Source organism: Hippocampus guttulatus, chromosome 6, assembly GCF_054856545.1.
Source record: "Hippocampus guttulatus isolate MCC_2025c chromosome 6, RoL_Hgut_1.0, whole genome shotgun sequence".
Taxonomy (NCBI): Eukaryota; Metazoa; Chordata; class Actinopteri; order Syngnathiformes; family Syngnathidae; genus Hippocampus; species Hippocampus guttulatus.
The window spans coordinates 650,547-665,619 of NC_141266.1; positions in this window are offsets into that span (position 1 = coordinate 650,547).

The following is a 15,073-nucleotide window of genomic DNA, read 5'->3' on the forward strand; positions in this document are numbered from 1 at the left end:
GGATGACCTCCTGAAGCCTAAATAAGCATTAATTTGACCACACAACTCATTTCTATGACGATACATTCAAACTCACAAAACGCGCTCAGCTCGGGCTGAAAATGCATTTAAAGCAATAAAAACTCAAATTGAGTGTCACACCTAAACCAAAGGACTTATGCACACACATCAACATGTATTTAGTTCAGGATGACCACCTGAAGCCTAAATGAGCATTAATTTGACCACAAAACTCATTCCTATGAAGATACATTCAAACTCACAAAACATGCTCAGCTCGGGCTGAAAATGCATTTAAAGCAATAAAAACTCAAATTGAATGTCACGCCTAAACCAAAGGACTTATGCACACACTTCAACATGTATTTTGTTCAGGATGACCACCTGAAGCCTAAATGAGCATTAATTTGACCACACAACTCATTCTATGAAGATACATTCAAACTCACAAAACGTGCTCAGCTCGGGCTGAAAATGCATTTAAAGCAATAAAAACTCAAATTGAGTGTCACGCCTAAACCAAAGGACTTATGCCCACACTTCAACATGTATTTAGTTCAGGATGACCACCTGAAGCCTAAATGAGCATTAATTTGACCACACAACTCATTCCTATGAAGATACATTCAAACTCACAAAACGTGCTCAGCTCGGGCTGAAAATGCATTTAAAGGAATAAAAGCTCAAATTGAGTGTCACGCCTAAACCAAAGGACTTATGCACACACTTCAACATGTATTTTGTTCAGGATGACCTCCTGAAGCCCATATGAGCATTAATTTGACCACACAACTCATTCCTATGAAGATACATTCAAACACACAAAACGTGCTCAGCTCGGCCTGAAAATGCATTTAAAGCAATAAAAACTCAAATTGAGTGTCACGCCTAAACCAAAGGACTTATGCACACACTTCAACATGTATTTTGTTCAGGATGACCACCTGACGCCTAAATGAGCATTAATTTGACCACACAACTCATTCCTATGAAGATACATTCAAACTCACAAAACGTGCTCAGCTCGGGCTGAAACTGCATTTAAAGCAATAAAAACTCAAATTGAGTGTAACGCCTAAACCAAAGGACTTATGCACACACTTCAACATGTATTTTGTTCAGGATGACCTCCTGAAGCCTAAATCAGCAATAATTTGACCACACAACTCATTCCTATGAAGATACATTCAAAGTCAGAAAGCGCGCTCAGCTCGGGCTGAAAATGGATTTAATTTAAAGCAATAAAAACTCAAATTGAGTGTCACGCCTAAACCAAAGGACTTATGCACACACTTCAACATGTATTTAGTTCAGGATGACCACCTGAAGCCTAAATGAGCATTAATTTGACCACACAACTCATTCCTATGAAGATACATTCAAACTCACAAAACGTGCTCAGCTTGGGCTGAAAATGCATTTAAAGCAATAAAAACTCAAATTGAGTGTCACACCTAAACCAAAGGACTTATGCACACACTTCAACATGTATTTAGTTCAGGATGACCACCTGAAGCCTAAATGAGCATTAATTTGACCACACAACTCATTCCTATGAAGATACATTCAAACTCACAAAACGTGCTCAACTCGGGCTGAAAATGCATTTAAAGCAATAAAAACTCAAATTGAGTGTCACGCCTAAACCAAAGGACTTATGCACACACTTCAACATGTATTTAGTTCAGGATGACATCCTGAAGCCCATATGAGCATTAATTTGACTACACAACTCATTCCTATGAAGATACATTCAAACTCACAAAACGTGCTCAGCTCGGGCTGAAAATGCATTTAAAGCAATAAAAACTCAAATTGAGTGTCACGCCTAAACCAAAGGACTTATGCAAACACTTCAACATGTATTTAGTTCAGGATGACCACCTGAAGCCTAAATGAGCATTAATTTGACCACACAACTCATTCCTATGAAGATACATTCAAACACACAAAACGTGCTCAGCTCGGCCTGAAAATGCATTTAAAGCAATAAAAACTCAAATTGAGTGTCACGCCTAAACCAAAGGACTTATGCACACACTTCAACATGTATTTTGTTCAGGATGACCTCCTGAAGCCCATATGAGCATTAATTTGACCACACAACTCATTCCTATGAAGATACATTCAAACTCACAAAACGTGCTCAACTCGGGCTGAAAATGCATTTAAAGGAATAAAAGCTCAAATTGAGTGTCACGCCTGAACCAAAGGACTTATGCACACACTTCAACATGTATTTTGTTCAGGATGACCTCCTGAAGCCCATATGAGCATTAATTTGACCACACAACTCATTCCTATGAAGATACATTCAAACACACAAAACGTGCTCAGCTCGGCCTGAAAATGCATTTAAAGCAATAAAAACTCAAATTGAGTGTCACACCTAAACCAAAGGACTTATGCACACACTTCAACATGTATTTTGTTCAGGATGACCTCCTGAAGCCCATATGAGCATTAATTTGACTACACAACTCATTCCTATGAAGATACATTCAAACTCACAAAACGTGCTCAGCTCGGGCTGAAAATGCATTTAAAGCAATAAAAACTCAAATTGAGTGTCACGCCTAAACCAAAGGACTTATGCACACACTTCAACATGTATTTTGTTCAGGATGACCTCCTGAAGTCTAAATCAGCAATAATTTGACCACACAACTCATTCCTATGAAGATACATTCAAAGTCAGAAAGCGCGCTCAGCTCGGGCTGAAAATGCATTTAATTTAAAGCAATAAAAACTCAAATTGAGTGTCACGCCTAAACCAAAGGACTTATGCACACACTTCAACATGTATTTAGTTCAGGATGACCACCTGAAGCCTAAATGAGCATTAATTTGACCACACAACTCATTCCTATGAAGATACATTCAAACTCACAAAACGCGCTCAGCTCGGGCTGAAAATGCATTTAAAGCAATAAAAACTCAAATTTAGTGTCACACCTAAACCAAAGGACTTATGCACACACTTTCAACATGTATTTAGTTCAGGATGACCTCCTGAAGCCCATATGAGCATTAATTTGACTACACAACTCATTCCTATGAAGATACATTCAAACTCACAAAACGTGCTCAGCTCGGCCTGAAAATGCATTTAAAGCAATAAAAACTCAAATTGAGTGTCACGCCTAAACCAAAGGACTTATGCACACACTTCAACATGTATTTTGTTCAGGATGACCACCTGACGCCTAATTGAGCATTAATTTGACCACACAACTCATTCCTATGAAGATACATTCAAACTCACAAAACGCGCTCAGCTCGGGCTGAAAATGCATTTAAAGCAATAAAAACTCAAATTGAGTGTCACGCCTAAACCAAAGGACTTATGCACACACTTCAACATGTATTTTGTTCAGGATGACCTCCTGAAGCCCATATGAGCATTAATTTGACTACACAACTCATTCCTATGAAGATACATTCAAACTCACAAAACGTGCTCAGCTCGGGCTGAAAATGCATTTAAAGCAATAAAAACTCAAATTGAGTGTCACGCCTAAACCAAAGGACTTATGCACACACTTCAACATGTATTTTGTTCAGGATGACCACCTGACGCCTAAATGAGCATTAATTTGACCACACAACTCATTCCTATGAAGATACATTCAAAGTCAGAAAGCGCGCTCAGCTCGGGCTGAAAATGCATTTAATTTAAAGCAATAAAAACTCAAATTGAGTGTCACGCCTAAACCAAAGGACTTATGCACACACTTCAACATGTATTTAGTTCAGGATGACCACCTGAAGCCTAAATGAGCATTAATTTGACTACACAACTCATTCCTATGAAGATACATTCAAACTCACAAAACGTGCTCAGCTCGGGCTGAAAATGCATTTAAAGCAATTAAAACTCAAATTGAGTGTCACACCTAAACCAAAGGACTTATGCACACACTTCAACATGTATTTTGCTCAGGATGACCTCCTGAAGCCCATATGAGCATTAGTTTGACTACACAACTCATTCCTATAAAGATACATTGAAACTCACAAAACGTGCTCAGCTTGGGCTGAAAATGCATTTAAAGCAATAAAAACTCAAATTGAGTGTCACGCCTAAACCAAAGGACTTATGCACACACTTCAACATGTGTTTTGTTCAGGATGACCTCCTGAAAGCCTAAATGAGCAATAATTTGACCACACAACTCATTCCTATGAAGATACATTAAAACTCACAAAACGCGCTCAGCTCGGGCTGAAAATGCATTTAAAGCAATAAAAACTCAAATTGAGTGTCACGCCTAAACCAAAGGACTTATGCACACACTACAACATGTATTTTGTTCAGGGTGACCTCCTGAAGCCTAAATAAGCATTAATTTGACCACACAACTCATTCCTATGAAGATACATTCAAACTCACAAAACGCGCTCAGCTCGGGCTGAAAATGCATTTAAAGCAATAAAAACTCAAATTGAGTGTCACACCTAAACCAAAGGACTTATGCACACACTTCAACATGTATTTTGTTCAGGATGACATCCTGAAGCCCATATGAGCATTAATTTGACTACACAACTCATTCCTATGAAGATACATTCAAACTCACAAAACGTGCTCAGCTCGGGCTGAAAATGCATTTAAAGCAATTAAAACTCAAATTGAGTGTCACACCTAAACCAAAGGACTTATGCACACACTTCAACATGTATTTTGCTCAGGATGACCTCGTGAAGCCCATATGAGCATTAGTTTGACTACACAACTCATTCCTATAAAGATACATTCAAACTCACAAAACGTGCTCAGCTCGGGCTGAAAATGCATTTAAAGCAATAAAAACTCAAATTGAGTGTCACGCCTAAACCAAAGGACTTATGCACACTTTTCAACATGTATTTTGTTCAGGATGACCTCCTGAAGCCTAAATCAGCAATAATTTAACCACACAACTCATTCCTATGAAGATACATTCAAAGTCAGAAAGCGCGCTCAGCTCGGGCTGAAAATGCATTCAATTTAAAGCAATAAAAACTCAAATTGAGTGTCACGCCTAAACCAAAGGACTTATTCACACACTTCAACATGTATTTAGTTCAGGATGACCACCTGAAGCCTAAATGAGCATTAATTTGACCACACAACTCATTCCTATGAAGATACATTCAAACTCACAAAACGTGCTCAGCTCCGGCTGAAAATGCATTTAAAGCAATAAAAACTCAAATTGAGTGTCACACCTAAACCAAAGGACTTATGCACACACTTCAACATGTATCCTGAAGCCCATATGAGCATTAATTTGACTACACAACTCATTCCTATGAAGATACATTCAAACTCACAAAACGTGCTCAGCTCAGGCTGAAAATGCATTTAAAGCAATAAAAACTCAAATTGAGTGTCACACCTAAACCAAAGGACTTATGCACACACTTCAACATGTATTTTGTTCAGGATGACCTCCTGAAGCCCATATGAGCATTAATTTGACTACACAACTCATTCCTATGAAGATACATTCAAACTCACAAAACGTGCTCAGCTCGGGCTGAAAATGCATTTAAAGCAATAAAAACTCAAATTGAGTGTCACGCCTAAACCAAAGGACTTATGCACACACTTCAACATGTATTTAGTTCAGGATGACCACCTGAAGCCTAAATGAGCATTAATTTGACCACACAACTCATTCCTATGAAGATATTTTCAAACTCACAAAACGTGCTCAACTCGGGCTGAAAATGCATTTAAAGCAATAAAAACTCAAATTGAGTGTCACGCCTAAACCAAAGGACTTATGCACACACTTCAACATGTATTTTGTTCAGGATGACCCCCTGAAGCCTAAATAAGCATTAATTTGACCACACAACTCATTCCTATGAAAATACATTCAAACTCACAAAACGCGCTCAGCTCGGGCTGAAAATGCATTTAAAGCAATAAAAACTCAAATTGAGTGTCACACCTAAACCAAAGGACTTATGCACACACATCAACATGTATTTTGTTCAGGATGACCACCTGAAGCCTAAATGAGCATTAATTTGACCACACAACTCATTCCTATGAAGATACATTCAAACTCACAAAACATGCTCAGCTCGGGCTGAAAATGCATTTAAAGCAATAAAAACTCAAATTGAATGTCACGCTTAAACCAAAGGACTTATGCACACACTTCAACATGTATTTTGTTCAGGATGACCACCTGAAGCCTAAATGAGCATTAATTTGACCACACAACTCATTCTATGAAGATACATTCAAACTCACAAAACGTGCTCAGCTCGGGCTGAAAATGCATTTAAAGCAATAAAAACTCAAATTGAGTGTCACGCCTAAACCAAAGGACTTATGCCCACACTTCAACATGTATTTAGTTCAGGATGACCACCTGAAGCCTAAATGAGCATTAATTTGACCACACAACTCATTCCTATGAAGATACATTCAAACTCACAAAACGTGCTCAGCTCGGGCTGAAAATGCATTTAAAGGAATAAAAGCTCAAATTGAGTGTCACGCCTAAACCAAAGGACTTATGCACACACTTCAACATGTATTTTGTTCAGGATGACCTCCTGAAGCCCATATGAGCATTAATTTGACCACACAACTCATTCCTATGAAGATACATTCAAACACACAAAACGTGCTCAGCTCGGCCTGAAAATGCATTTAAAGCAATAAAAACTAAAATTGAGTGTCACGCCTAAACCAAAGGACTTATGCACACACTTCAACATGTATTTTGTTCAGGATGACCTCCTGAAGCCTAAATAAGCATTAATTTGACCACACAACTCATTTCTATGACGATACATTCAAACTCACAAAACGCGCTCAGCTCGGGCTGAAAATGCATTTAAAGCAATAAAAACTCAAATTGAGTGTCACACCTAAACCAAAGGACTTATGCACACACATCAACATGTATTTAGTTCAGGATGACCACCTGAAGCCTAAATGAGCATTAATTTGACCACACAACTCATTCCTATGAAGATACATTCAAACTCACAAAACATGCTCAGCTCGGGCTGAAAATGCATTTAAAGCAATAAAAACTCAAATTGAATGTCACGCCTAAACCAAAGGACTTATGCACACACTTCAACATGTATTTTGTTCAGGATGACCACCTGAAGCCTAAATGAGCATTAATTTGACCACACAACTCATTCTATGAAGATACATTCAAACACACAAAACGTGCTCAGCTCGGCCTGAAAATGCATTTAAAGCAATAAAAACTCAAATTGAGTGTCACGCCTAAACCAAAGGACTTATGCACACACTTCAACATGTATTTTGTTCAGGATGACCTCCTGAAGCCTAAATAAGCATTAATTTGACCACACAACTCATTTCTATGACGATACATTCAAACTCACAAAACGCGCTCAGCTCGGGCTGAAAATGCATTTAAAGCAATAAAAACTCAAATTGAGTGTCACACCTAAACCAAAGGACTTATGCACACACATCAACATGTATTTAGTTCAGGATGACCACCTGAAGCCTAAATGAGCATTAATTTGACCACACAACTCATTCCTATGAAGATACATTCAAACTCACAAAACATGCTCAGCTCGGGCTGAAAATGCATTTAAAGCAATAAAAACTCAAATTGAATGTCACGCCTAAACCAAAGGACTTATGCACACACTTCAACATGTATTTTGTTCAGGATGACCACCTGAAGCCTAAATGAGCATTAATTTGACCACACAACTCATTCTATGAAGATACATTCAAACTCACAAAACGTGCTCAGCTCGGGCTGAAAATGCATTTAAAGCAATAAAAACTCAAATTGAGTGTCACGCCTAAACCAAAGGACTTATGCCCACACTTCAACATGTATTTAGTTCAGGATGACCACCTGAAGCCTAAATGAGCATTAATTTGACCACACAACTCATTCCTATGAAGATACATTCAAACTCACAAAACGTGCTCAGCTCGGGCTGAAAATGCATTTAAAGGAATAAAAGCTCAAATTGAGTGTCACGCCTAAACCAAAGGACTTATGCACACACTTCAACATGTATTTTGTTCAGGATGACCTCCTGAAGCCCATATGAGCATTAATTTGACCACACAACTCATTCCTATGAAGATACATTCAAACACACAAAACGTGCTCAGCTCGGCCTGAAAATGCATTTAAAGCAATAAAAACTCAAATTGAGTGTCACGCCTAAACCAAAGGACTTATGCACACACTTCAACATGTATTTTGTTCAGGATGACCACCTGACGCCTAAATGAGCATTAATTTGACCACACAACTCATTCCTATGAAGATACATTCAAACTCACAAAACGTGCTCAGCTCGGGCTGAAAATGCATTTAAAGCAATAAAAACTCAAATTGAGTGTCACGCCTAAACCAAAGGACTTATGCACACACTTCAACATGTATTTTGTTCAGGATGACCTCCTGAAGTCTAAATCAGCAATAATTTGACCACACAACTCATTCCTATGAAGATACATTCAAAGTCAGAAAGCGCGCTCAGCTCGGGCTGAAAATGCATTTAATTTAAAGCAATAAAAACTCAAATTGAGTGTCACGCCTAAACCAAAGGACTTATGCACACACTTCAACATGTATTTAGTTCAGGATGACCACCTGAAGCCTAAATGAGCATTAATTTGACCACACAACTCATTCCTATGAAGATACATTCAAACTCACAAAACGTGCTCAGCTTGGGCTGAAAATGCATTTAAAGCAATAAAAACTCAAATTGAGTGTCACACCTAAACCAAAGGACTTATGCACACACTTCAACATGTATTTAGTTCAGGATGACCACCTGAAGCCTAAATGAGCATTAATTTGACCACACAACTCATTCCTATGAAGATACATTCAAACTCACAAAACGTGCTCAACTCGGGCTGAAAATGCATTTAAAGCAATAAAAACTCAAATTGAGTGTCACGCCTAAACCAAAGGACTTATGCACACACTTCAACATGTATTTAGTTCAGGATGACATCCTGAAGCCCATATGAGCATTAATTTGACTACACAACTCATTCCTATGAAGATACATTCAAACTCACAAAACGTGCTCAGCTCGGGCTGAAAATGCATTTAAAGCAATAAAAACTCAAATTGAGTGTCACGCCTAAACCAAAGGACTTATGCAAACACTTCAACATGTATTTAGTTCAGGATGACCACCTGAAGCCTAAATGAGCATTAATTTGACCACACAACTCATTCCTATGAAGATACATTCAAACTCACAAAACGTGCTCAACTCGGGCTGAAAATGCATTTAAAGGAATAAAAGCTCAAATTGAGTGTCACGCCTGAACCAAAGGACTTATGCACACACTTCAACATGTATTTTGTTCAGGATGACCTCCTGAAGCCCATATGAGCATTAATTTGACCACACAACTCATTCCTATGAAGATACATTCAAACACACAAAACGTGCTCAGCTCGGCCTGAAAATGCATTTAAAGCAATAAAAACTCAAATTGAGTGTCACACCTAAACCAAAGGACTTATGCACACACTTCAACATGTATTTTGTTCAGGATGACCTCCTGAAGCCCATATGAGCATTAATTTGACTACACAACTCATTCCTATGAAGATACATTCAAACTCACAAAACGTGCTCAGCTCGGGCTGAAAATGCATTTAAAGCAATAAAAACTCAAATTGAGTGTCACGCCTAAACCAAAGGACTTATGCACACACTTCAACATGTATTTTGTTCAGGATGACCTCCTGAAGTCTAAATCAGCAATAATTTGACCACACAACTCATTCCTATGAAGATACATTCAAAGTCAGAAAGCGCGCTCAGCTCGGGCTGAAAATGCATTTAATTTAAAGCAATAAAAACTCAAATTGAGTGTCACGCCTAAACCAAAGGACTTATGCACACACTTCAACATGTATTTAGTTCAGGATGACCACCTGAAGCCTAAATGAGCATTAATTTGACCACACAACTCATTCCTATGAAGATACATTCAAACTCACAAAACGCGCTCAGCTCGGGCTGAAAATGCATTTAAAGCAATAAAAACTCAAATTTAGTGTCACACCTAAACCAAAGGACTTATGCACACACTTTCAACATGTATTTAGTTCAGGATGACCTCCTGAAGCCCATATGAGCATTAATTTGACTACACAACTCATTCCTATGAAGATACATTCAAACTCACAAAACGTGCTCAGCTCGGGCTGAAAATGCATTTAAAGCAATAAAAACTCAAATTGAGTGTCACGCCTAAACCAAAGGACTTATGCACACACTTCAACATGTATTTAGTTCAGGATGACCACCTGAAGCCTAAATGAGCATTAATTTGACTACACAACTCATTCCTATGAAGATACATTCAAACTCACAAAACGTGCTCAGCTCGGGCTGAAAATGCATTTAAAGCAATAAAAACTCAAATTGAGTGTCACGCCTAAACCAAAGGACTTATGCACACACTTCAACATGTATTTTGTTCAGGATAACCTCCTGAAGTCTAAATAAGCATTAATTTGACCACACAACTCATTCCTATGAAGATACATTCAAACTCACAAAACGCGCTCAGCTCGGGCTGAAAATGCATTTAAAGCAATAAAAACTCAAATTGAGTGTCACACCTAAACCAAAGGACTTATGCACACACTTCAACATGTATTTAGTTCAGGATGACCAACTGAAGCCTAAATGAGCATTAATTTGACCACACAACTCATTCCTATGAAGATACATTCAAACTCACAAAACATGCTCAGCTCGGGCTGAAAATGCATTTAAAGCAATAAAAACTCAAATTGAATGTCACGCCTAAACCAAAGGACTTATGCACACACTTCAACATGTATTTTGTTCAGGATGACCACCTGAAGCCTAAATGAGCATTCATTTGACCACACAACTCATTCTATGAAGATACATTCAAACTCACAAAACGTGCTCAGCTCGGGCTGAAAATGCATTTAAAGCAATAAAAACTAAAATTTAGTGTCACGCCTAAACCAAAGGACTTATGCACACACTTCAACATGTGTTTTGTTCAGGATGACCTCCTGAAGCCTAAATGAGCAATAATTTGACCACACAACTCATTCCTATGAAGATACATTCAAACTCAAAAAACGTGCTCAGCTCGGGCTGAAAATTTATTTAAAGCAATAAAAACTCAAATTGAGTGTCACACCTAAACCAAAGGACTAATGCACACACTTCAACATGTATTTTGTTCAGGATGACCTCCTGAAGCCCATATGAGCATTCATTTGACCACATAACTCATTCCTATGAAGATACATTCAAACTCACAAAACGTGCTCAGCTCGGGCTGAAAATGCATTTAAAGCAATAAAAACTCAAATTGAGTGTCACGCCTAAACCAAAGGACTTATGCACACACTTCAACATGTATTTTGTTCACGATGACCACCTGAAGCCTAAATGAGCATTAATTTGACCACACAACTCATTCCTATGAAGATACATTCAAACTCACAAAACGCGCTCAACTCGGGCTGAAAATGCATTTAAAGCAATAAAAGCTCAAATTGAGTGTCACGCCTAAACCAAAGGACTTATGCACACACTTCAACATGTATTTTGTTCAGGATGACCTCCTGAAGCCCATATGAGCATTAATTTGACCACACAACTCATTCCTATGAAGATACATTCAAACTCACAAAACATGCTCAGCTCGGGCTGAAAATGCATTTAAAGCAATAAAAACTCAAATTGAATGTCACGCCTAAACCAAAGGACTTATGCACACACTTCAACATGTATTTTGTTCAGGATGACCACCTGAAGCCTAAATGAGCATTAATTTGACCACACAACTCATTCTATGAAGATACATTCAAACTCACAAAACGTGCTCAGCTCGGGCTGAAAATGCATTTAAAGCAATAAAAACTCAAATTGAGTGTCACGCCTAAACCAAAGGACTTATGCACACACTTCAACATGTATTTTGTTCAGGATGACCTCCTGAAGCCCATATGAGCATTAATTTGACCACACAACTCATTCCTATGAAGATACATTCAAACACACAAAACGTGCTCAGCTCGGGCTGAAAATGCATTTAAAGCAATAAAAACTCAAATTGAGTGACACGCCTAAACCAAAGGACTTATGCACACACTTCAACATGTATTTTGTTCAGGATGACCTCCTGAAGCCTAAATAAGCATTAATTTGACCACACAACTCATTTCTATGACGATACATTCAAACTCACAAAACGCGCTCAGCTCGGGCTGAAAATGCATTTAAAGCAATAAAAACTCAAATTGAGTGTCACACCTAAACCAAAGGACTTATGCACACACATCAACATGTATTTAGTTCAGGATGACCACCTGAAGCCTAAATGAGCATTAATTTGACCACACAACTCATTCCTATGAAGATACATTCAAACTCACAAAACGTGCTCAGCTCGGGCTGAAAATGCATTTAAAGCAATAAAAACTCAAATTGAGTGTCACACCTAAACCAAAGGACTTATGCACACACTTCAACATGTATTTTGTTCAGGATGACCCTCTGAACCCCATATGAGCATTAATTTGACTACACAACTCATTCCTATGAAGATACATTTAAACTCACAAAACTTGCTTAGCTCGGGCTGAAAATGCATTTAAAGCAATAAAAACTCAAATTGAGTGTCACGCCTAAACCAAAGGACTTATGCACACACTTCAACATGTATTTTGTTCAGGATGACCACCTGACGCCTAAATGAGCATTAATTTGACCACACAACTCATTCCTATGAAGATACATTCAAACTCACAAAACGTGCTCAGCTCGGGCTGAAAATGCATTTAAAGCAATAAAAACTCAAATTGAGTGTCACGCCTAAACCAAAGGACTTATGCACACACTTCAACATGTAGTTTGTTCAGGATGACCTCCTGAAGCCTAAATCAGCAATAATTTGACCACACAACTCATTCCTATGAAGATACATTCAAAGTCAGAAAGCGCGCTCAGCTCGGGCTGAAAATGCATTTAATTTAAAGCAATAAAAACTCAAATTGAGTGTCACGCCTAAACCAAAGGACTTATGCACACACTTCAACATGTATTTAGTTCAGGATGACCACCTGAAGCCTAAATGAGCATTAATTTGACCACACAACTCATTCCTATGAAGATACATTCAAACTCACAAAACGTGCTCAGCTCGGGCTGAAAATGCGTTTAAAGCAATAAAAACTCAAATTGAGTTTCACACCTAAACCAAAGGACTTATGCACACACTTCAACATGTATTTTGTTCAGGATGACCTCCTGAAGCCCATATGAGCATTAATTTGACTACACAACTCATTCCTATGAAGATACATTCAAACTCACAAAACGTGCTCAGCTCGGGCTGAAAATGCATTTAAAGCAATAAAAACTCAAATTGAGTGTCACGCCTAAACCAAAGGACTTATGCACACACTTCAACATGTATTTTGTTCAGGATGACCACCTGACGCCTAAATGAGCATTAATTTGACCACACAACTCATTCCTATGAAGATACATTCAAAGTCAGAAAGCGCGCTCAGCTCGGGCTGAAAATGCATTTAATTTAAAGCAATAAAAACTCAAATTGAGTGTCACGCCTAAACCAAAGGACTTATGCACACACTTCAACATGTATTTTGTTCAGGATGACCTCCTGAAGCCTAAATAAGCATTAATTTGACCACACAACTCATTCCTATGAAGATACATTCAAACTCACAAAACGCGCTCAGCTCGGGCTGAAAATGCATTTAAAGCAATAAAAACTCAAATTTAGTGTCACACCTAAACCAAAGGACTTATGGACACACTTCAACATGTATTTAGTTCAGGATGACATCCTGAAGCCCATATGAGCATTAATTTGACTACACAACTCATTCCTATGAAGATACATTCAAACTCACAAAACGTGCTCAACTCGGGCTGAAAATGCATTTAAAGCAATAAAAACTCAAATTGAGTGTCACGCCTAAACCAAAGGACTTATGCACACACTTCAACATGTATTTTGTTCAGGATGACCTCCTGAAGCCCATATGAGCATTAATTTGACTACACAACTCATTCCTATGAAGATACATTCAAACTCACAAAACGTGCTCAGCTCGGGCTGAAAATGCATTTAAAGCAATAAAAACTCAGATTGAGTGTCACGCCTAAACCAAAGGACTTATGCACACACTTCAACATGTATTTTGTTCACGATGACCACCTGAAGCCTAAATGAGCATTAATTTGACCACACAACTCATTCCTATGAAGATACATTCAAACTCACAAAACGCGCTCAACTCGGGCTGAAAATGCATTTAAAGCAATAAAAGCTCAAATTGAGTGTCACGCCTAAACCAAAGGACTTATGCACACACTTCAACATGTATTTTGTTCAGGATGACCTCCTGAAGCCCATATGAGCATTAATTTGACCACACAACTCATTCCTATGAAGATACATTCAAACACACAAAACGTGCTCAGCTCGGCCTGAAAATGCATTTAAAGCAATAAAAACTCAAATTGAGTGTCACGCCTAAACCAAAGGACTTATGCACACACTTCAATATGTATTTTGTTCAGGATGACCACCTGACGCCTAATTGAGCATTAATTTGACCACACAACTCATTCCTATGAAGATACATTCAAACTCACAAAACGCGCTCAGCTCGGGCTGAAAATGCATTTAAAGCAATAAAAACTCAAATTGAGTGTCACGCCTAAACCAAAGGACTTATGCACACACTACAACATGTATTTTGTTCAGGGTGACCTCCTGAAGCCTAAATAGGCATTAATTTGACCACACAACTCATTCCTATGAAGATACATTCAAACTCACAAAACGCGCTCAGCTCGGGCTGAAAATGCATTTAAAGCAATAAAAACTCAAATTGAGTGTCACGCCTAAACCAAAGGACTTATGCCCACACTTCAACATGTATTTAGTTCAGGATGACCACCTGAAGCCTAAATGAGCATTAATTTGACCACACAACTCATTCCTATGAAGATACATTCAAACTCACAAAACGTGCTCAGCTCG